Source organism: Wyeomyia smithii, chromosome 3, assembly GCF_029784165.1.
Source record: "Wyeomyia smithii strain HCP4-BCI-WySm-NY-G18 chromosome 3, ASM2978416v1, whole genome shotgun sequence".
Taxonomy (NCBI): Eukaryota; Metazoa; Arthropoda; class Insecta; order Diptera; family Culicidae; genus Wyeomyia; species Wyeomyia smithii.
In genome coordinates this window covers 142007412-142016590 of record NC_073696.1, presented here as the reverse complement: position 1 = coordinate 142016590, position 9179 = coordinate 142007412, and positions in this window count along the sequence as shown.

The following is a 9179-nucleotide window of genomic DNA, read 5'->3' as shown; positions in this document are numbered from 1 at the left end:
TATTTGAGGGAAAAATAATAGGTATCTGAATATTCGAAATTTGAATATTGAAATACTTGAACTCAATATGCCTCTAAATCGAAATTCAAAGCTGTGATGTGTAATTGTTCTTCATTGAAATGTTTGTTAATGTTCAGGAAAGATATTTGAGAAAAAGTAATAGGTATCTTATTGCTAAAAGTTGAAATATTACTTTAAAAACTACGTATGTTTGAAAACGTATGTTTGAAGATAATTTTCTGCATACTGAAATACACATTAAAATACTTTTTTTTTAAACTTATAAATATTATACATATAATACAAGCAAAATTTTGACTTTTGAGTAAGAGCTCAATTCGCCTGTAAATTAATTTTTTTTTTCAATAAAATGTTCGTTGTTCCTTCAACATATGCAAATATTCTCTTGCAGAAGAATTTATGCTTTAATTTGGTGCGAGTCGAGCAGAAAAAATTACATTTCTGATGTTTTCGTAGTTGTGTGATAAGTAACACAATACGGGATTCGAAATACTTTTTTACTTTTACCAAAACTAGATCTTGGGATATTTGGCTGAAGGAAAGGCCGCATTTCATTGGTTTAATCTTTCTTTTAATTTCTTTTTATTTCCCTGCTCCAAAGAACAAAAATAAATTCAAATAAATTCAAATAAAAATTCAAAATCTACGTAGTTATGTGGATTAAAACGTTAACTTCTTCTCAGACCTGTTTCTTGGACACCAAAAAACATTTTCGTTACAAAAATTCACATGTTATCTCTTTAGATATGATTATAGAGGAGAGCTAAGCATGGTTGGTCACGCTAAATTCTTGTTACTTTGATTTCCTTCCTCTAAAAGTTACATAAAAAGAGGTTTTACTGTGAACGATTGACAAATATCCGGTTATCACCCGAGTGTGGTATATTCGGAACTGGGATGACCCCACATAACATTTTCCAAAATAACGACTTCTAGTTTCAGGAAAATAATCTAAAGTGGTATTTGGCCAACCATTTCAATACTTCCGAAACTTTCAAACTCCATACGTCATTTTGAAATCCGAAATAACGACTTCCAGTTTCTGTAAAACATCCCCAAATCACAAAATGCAATCCAATATGGGTATTTCCGTTCTGTGCGTTCTCAGATTGTTAAAGTACTTAAAGTGATGATGGACGTATAAGATGTGAAATCTTTTTGAAGTGAGTTGTGCTAATAATGCAATGAATTATAAAAAATGATTCCTAATTTTGAAACTATGATCCCGATCATCGCCGGGAACGTTCAACTAGTATCTTATAATACCAATATAGTTCACTCCCAAATTTACCATATAATTTCGAGAAGACGGATAGGGAACACCCCCTCTCGTGGTGCAGGTAACTAAACGCATTGTACAGTGGTGCAGTAACGCAATTTAGACGGACATGAGCTTTTCGATATGATTTTGTGGTTTTAAAGCAATAGTTCTAAGAAATTGTTTCTTTTATTTAGTCCTTTATTTATATGCAAATGAAAATTAGGGTGGCTCTAAAATTAACGAAACGAAATAATCTAACTTTTTTATTTGCAGAAATAATTGTATAAATTCTTCGGCAAAGTTGTAAATCAACTAATTTTAAGCAACTTCTATAATTTGTAGCTATTTCATTTACCGATTTAGAGCAATTTGACGTCGCTGACCTAGGGTTCCAAAAAAAACAGATTTTTTTTTATTTTTTCAGTAATAACAAATGTAATAACAAAGTTTTTTCGGTTAACCTTAAGAACACAAAAATACGCAACTTTTGACGGAAAAATATTGTTTCGGAACCAACTCAAAGTCAGTCACGTAAAATGGCACTATTTCGGTTAATTTAATAGCTACAAAAGTGTTTTTTGTTGCTTAAAATTAGTTAATATACAACTGTGCCGAAGAATAAATACAGTTACTTCTGTAAATAAAAAAATATTTTTCTTACTTCGCCGATTTTTGAACCACCATAATTTTCATTTGCACATCAATAAAGGACTAGCTATAAGAAACAACTTCTTAGGAAAAACTATGACTCTAAAACCAAAAACTTGCATCGAAAACCTCATGTCCACTTAAATTGCCTTACTGTACCACTGTGCATTGTTGTTGCATTTCTGTGAGCGTGTGACCGATATTCTTACACACGAAACTGAAAATACTCAATTTTATGCTTATTTGACTCAATTTCATGCATAAAAAATGACAAGTCATGTAAAAAAATTACTTATTGCAGATTGCGTACGTAATTCCGGACTAAAAAAAAATAAACAAAAGGAGAAACCTACAACAACGCGCTAGTATAGGGTTACATCAACAATGTCTCTAATACCAATATAGTTCACTCCCAAATTTCCCATATAATTTCGAGAAGACGGATAGGGAACACCCCCTCTCGTTGGGCAGGTAACTAAACTCATTGTACAGTGGTGCAGTAACGCAATTTAGGCGGACATGAGCTTTTCGATGTGATTTTGTGGTTTTAAAGAAATAGTTCTAAGATATTGTCTCTTATACTTAGTCCTTTATTTATATGCAAATGAAAATTAGGGTGGCTCTGAAATTAACGAAACAAAATAATCTAACTTTTTTATTTGCAGAAATAATTGTTTAAATTCTTCGGCAAAGTTGTAAATCAACTAATTTTAAGCAACTTCTATAATTTGTAGCTATTTCATTTACCGATATAGAGCAATTTGACGTCGCTGACCTAGGGTTCCAAAAAAAACAGATTTATTTTTTATTTTTTCAGTAATAACAAATGTGTATAGCTAGCTAGAGCTCTACCAGGACCTGTGATCACTTAGAAATGAAACACACGAAGTCCTGTACGCGAACATTCGATTCGCGGAATCACCTCTTTTGGATGATAGATTGTGATTGATTTTATTAAGTTACAATTTTGCTTAAATATTAACCTGTGTAACTCAGAGCGAAGAGACTCTTTCCCTCCGACCGGAGTTATCGCCTATCTAGCGGTTCTATTCCAACCTATAGTATTTATTACTCTGTTTCGTTTTCGAGTAGAATTTTAGTACATATTATTATACCGCGGCGTTATAGAGCGCGTGCATCGGAGCACGTGCGAGAGCGTATAATATTTGTTCGCGCGCTACTTGTGAGTATCCGAGAGCGCGCAAGCTCTCGGTACCGTGTGCAACCGTGAGCGCCTAAGGGTAACCGTGAGTGACGCTGTGCCTCCGGCTTCTGTAGTCAGCCTATACACCAGAGAGACGCCGAGACACTCACCGTTAAGGCAACTGTCAACATCAAAACGGTTAACGGCAATGCAAAATTATACAGCTCGCCCGTTTTGATGTTGACAGTTCCCTTAACGGTGAGTGTCTCGGCGTCTCTCTGGTGTATAGGCTGACTAGGCTTCTGTTTTGCTTATAGTTAAATTGAAAAGGTAAAACATTGTGTGGCTTGCTCGTTAGGATATTTACATTTCGTTAGCCACCGATCGTTCGACGCTTTATAACTAGGACGCGTGGTTATTGATTTTCAACGACTCATAATAAGGATGTTTTGTTCTGTTCGGTTGAGTTTATAATACAGAAAATGCCTTGATGTCGTTCTGTTCAGCCAACAATTCATAATAAGGAATGCTCCAGAATGCTATGTTATTGCAAGGTGTTTCCTGCGAGTTAAGTGAACTCTGTGGCAAGCTAATGCTCTAGTTCATGTTAAAATTGTTTTGATTCTCTACAGTCTTGAGTAAGCTCGGCAGCAAACTATGGTTCCTAGCCTGAGTTCTGATGCATCGTGACGGAACATTGGGTAATCTTCGCGGGGTGTGACGTCACAAATGTAATAACAAAGTTTTTTCGGTTAACCTTAAGAACACAAAAATACGCAACTTTTGACGGAAAAATATTGTTTCGGAACCAACTCAAAGTCAGTCACGTAAAATGGCACTATTTCGGTTAATTTAATAGCTACAAAAGTGTTTTTTGTTGCTTAAAATTAGTTAATATACAACTGTGCCGAAGAATGTACACAGTTACTTCTGTAAATAAAAAAATATTTTTCTTACTTCGCCGATTTTTGAACCACCCTAATTTTCATTTGCACATTAATAAAAGACTAGCTATAAGAAACAACTTCTTAGAAGAAACTATGACTCTAAAACCAAAAACTTGCATTGAAAACCTCATGTCCACTTAAATTGCCTTACTGTACCACTGTGCATTGTTGTTGCATTTCTGTGAGCGTGTGACCGATATTCTTACACACGAAACTGAAAATACTCAATTCTATGCTTATTAGACTCAATTTCATGCATAAAAAATGACAAGTCATGTAAAAAAATTACTTATTGCAGATTGCGTACGTAATTCCGGACTAAAAAAAATATAAACAAAAGGAGAAACCTACAACAACGCGCTAGTATAGGGTTACATCAACAATGTCTCTAGTTGAATCTTCTACATAATATGCTTGAATTGAATAACAAATGGTATGTTGTACTGAGATTCGAGCCCGCAACCTTCCGCTCTGTACCAATTAGTAGAAAAGTCAATAAATTACTAGAACTTTCTTAACCTTAATAATGAACTTCGAGTACTTTATGCGAACAATATACCTGCATGCTTTTTCCTGCATGCTGGAACATTTGTACCAGCAAATGATCGTCAGTGTTACGTATGTCCTAAGTATGTGGTTGTATCTCGACCATATTTACTTTTTAAAAGTCGTGTGGAACTTTCACGTGTAAATTCCTTGTTTCCACAATGGTGAATATATGTACACTGGGGTCACGCGGGTTGTGCTAAGGCGTTATTTCAAACGGGATATTTTTACAATAACGCGGATTATTTTTACTCGATTCGGAAGAATATTTGTACGCGGTATCACATAAGTTTTGAAAAATATATCGAATCTGGTTAAATGTGGTCGCTACTTGGATAGAATCCCGATCGGGGACGCGCGTGAAACAAATAACCAATCGGTTGCTCCAGTTTTGCGAGAATAGCCGTCCTTAACCCAACAACAAAAAAACAATCATGATTTTTTGCAGACATTAAGACAGACAGACAGACAGACAGACAGACAGACAGACAGACAGACAGACAGACAGACAGACAGACAGACAGACAGACAGACAGACAGACAGACAGACAGACAGACAGACAGACAGACAGACAGACAGACAGACAGACAGACAGACAGACAGACAGACAGACAGACAGACAGACAGACAGACAGACAGACAGACAGACAGACAGACAGACAGACAGACAGACAGACAGACAGACAGACAGACAGACAGACAGACAGACAGACAGACAGACAGACAGACAGACAGACAGACAGACAGACAGACAGACAGACAGACAGACAGACAGACAGACAGACAGACAGACAGACAGACAGACAGACAGACAGACAGACAGACAGACAGACAGACAGACAGACAGACAGACAGACAGACAGACAGACAGACAGACAGACAGACAGACAGACAGACAGACAGACAGACAGACAGACAGACAGACAGACAGACAGACAGACAGACAGACAGACAGACAGACAGACAGACAGACAGACAGACAGACAGACAGACAGACAGACAGACAGACAGACAGACAGACAGACAGACAGACAGACAGACAGACAGACAGACAGACAGACAGACAGACAGACAGACAGACAGACAGACAGACAGACAGACAGACAGACAGACAGACAGACAGACAGACAGACAGACAGACAGACAGACAGACAGACAGACAGACAGACAGACAGACAGACAGACAGACAGACAGACAGACAGACAGACAGACAGACAGACAGACAGACAGACAGACAGACAGACAGACAGACAGACAGACAGACAGACAGACAGACAGACAGACAGACAGACAGACAGACAGACAGACAGACAGACAGACAGACAGACAGACAGACAGACAGACAGACAGACAGACAGACAGACAGACAGACAGACAGACAGACAGACAGACAGACAGACAGACAGACAGACAGACAGACAGACAGACAGACAGACAGACAGACAGACAGACAGACAGACAGACAGACAGACAGACAGACAGACAGACAGACAGACAGACAGACAGACAGACAGACAGACAGACAGACAGACAGACAGACAGACAGACAGACAGACAGACAGACAGACAGACAGACAGACAGACAGACAGACAGACAGACAGACAGACAGACAGACAGACAGACAGACAGACAGACAGACAGACAGACAGACAGACAGACAGACAGACAGACAGACAGACAGACAGACAGACAGACAGACAGACAGACAGACAGACAGACAGACAGACAGACAGACAGACAGACAGACAGACAGACAGACAGACAGACAGACAGACAGACAGACAGACAGACAGACAGACAGACAGACAGACAGACAGACAGACAGACAGACAGACAGACAGACAGACAGACAGACAGACAGACAGACAGACAGACAGACAGACAGACAGACAGACAGACAGACAGACAGACAGACAGACAGACAGACAGACAGACAGACAGACAGACAGACAGACAGACAGACAGACAGACAGACAGACAGACAGACAGACAGACAGACAGACAGACAGACAGACAGACAGACAGACAGACAGACAGACAGACAGACAGACAGACAGACAGACAGACAGACAGACAGACAGACAGACAGACAGACAGACAGACAGACAGACAGACAGACAGACAGACAGACAGACAGACAGACAGACAGACAGACAGACAGACAGACAGACAGACAGACAGACGGACGTACCGTACGATGATTTTGGAATTTTGACCAGAGATTCCGGACGTCATAACAAATCGAATGGTGTACTCAGATTCGTTGGTGCGTTTTTTTTAAAATAACGGTCTGTGGGAGCACCGCGATAGCGTTATCAATCGCATAGTTGGCACACTACCTAACTTTGTCGCTTTTTGAAGTAGAATACTTCTCTCAGGAAGTTCGGCTACATAGGGATGTGAAATGAAAATCTAAAACCGAAAAAGGGAAAAATATGTTCAATTTCAAATGCTAATAAATCGGTTAGTATTCGATGGATTTCCTTCGTTCTTGCAGCAATAGATTGGAAAATATTTTAAGATTCTTCCCAAAAGAAGAAAATTGTTATTTTATTTTTCACACCATTGTACTATTGAAAATAGTCAAGCATTGGTAAAACGAAAAATTCGACCTCTGATTGGTCGTTATATGATTGCTTCCCATGCCCGGTCGACAGAATCATAGACCTTGCCATTTGAAATGTGCTATTTGGCCTATATAAAAGCCTGTTTCATCCGAAGCCACTCATTATAATTCTAGACTGCAACAACAGCAGCCGTCGTCTCTTAGCAGCAGCACCAGCAGTGCAGTGGATACCAGCGATGACGGAAAGCGGCCACAGCTGTATAGCGCACTAGTTGCAGCGGATTCCAGAAACGATAGCAGCTGGGCTAGCTGATGCAATGACAGTGAATACCAATGGCAGCATATAGCTGCCACAACTGTGGCATGGCTATGGATGGCGCACTAGTTGCAGCGGATCTCAGCATCGATAGCGGCGGATGCAGTGAGGCACTTCAGTGAAATGCAGTCTCTGTGCGATAGTGGGCACTAGTAAATGCATTCAATGAAAAGTTGACTCATTTTGACAACACGTGAGCCGTCTAGTTTTGAGTGTTATATCAGAATTTCACTGTTTACTTTATCACAACGAATACTTTGTTCGCACAGTCAGTGATAACGCCAAGATGTAATCGGCATCTTATCCGATACTAAACTGAACAACAAATTGTCCTTTTCAGGATGAAATAAAAATCTGATGATTAAGGAATTAATGATTTTTCTTGAGTTAATTTACATTTTTTAATTTGTAAAAGTTATAAATTTTACTTTAATTCCGTGTCTCAGAACGCACTGAATTATCTTTTCCTTCAGTCATGAACACGACATCCGAAAAAATTTCATCTCAAAATTAAAAATTGTCAAGCCCCTACCATGACAAGCAACTTACTATATTATTGAAAATGGTGCATCCTTGTTGAAGCGCGAAATTCGATTGGTCTGATTAGTCAACGTTTATTTACTAGAAAAAATGATTGACACCCAAGCAGCCGGGTTATCTTTTTTGTAAAAGTATTCTACTTCAGTTTTGCGGTCGTGGCTTCGCACACAACCCTCCTGTTATTTTGTCAACAAAGCTGCCATCTGAATTCACATCAGTACCCACTGGATCTCGGAAGCTACTCTGATATATTCCAAAAGCAGCTTAAAAGTGACGACATAAAAGTATCGTTGTAGAAATTTCGACAAATTTAACTGCAAAAGTAATGTTCGATGTATGCATAGTAGAGATGGTCGGGTACGGGTATTTGTACCCGACGGGTTCGGGTCGGGTTTCGGGTAACGCCAAAAAATATTTTTCGGGTTCGGGTCGGGTACGGGTAATTAAAAAACCAAGGCTTCGGGTTCGGGTCGGGTACGGGTTTGAAAAATTCTCAACTGGTCGGGCACGGGTCGGGTACGGGTAATTCGATTCTCGTGCATTATGAGAATTTAATTATTAACTTTTCTAGCCTAGATGTTTTAGCATAGTCTTGGTCTGGGAGGGAGAAACGGATACGAAGCAGCACGAAGTTGCATCGGTAACGGTATCATTGATTTCTATATAAGAGTGATTGCATTTTTCTTTACCGTGGACTTATTCGAAACGAATACTCATTATGATACTATAACTCCATCATAAGTAAAGCAAATAGTATGCTGGGCTTTGCTAAGCGGTTCAGCCACAATTTTCAAGACCCCAAACTATTGTATATTACATATGTTAGACCTATTGTAGAATATTGTTATCTCATATAGATCAGTCCAAAAACAATTCCTTCTTTACGCGCTTCGCAACTTGAATTGGACTGCATTTCCTCTGCCATCGTATGAAGCAGGTTGCATGCTCATTAATCTGTAAACACTTAAACAACGTCGCGAATTTGCAATGCTATTCTTCGTCAATGACATTATTTAAAATTGTATAGACTCATCTACATTACCATCACAACTCAGCTTTAATACACCTTCACGGCATCTTAGAACGAGAGAACTTTTTTCAGAAAAACATTGCAGAACTAATTATGCGAAAAATGGTCCTATAAATCGAATGATATGTCAGTACAATCAACATTGTAAAACCATTGG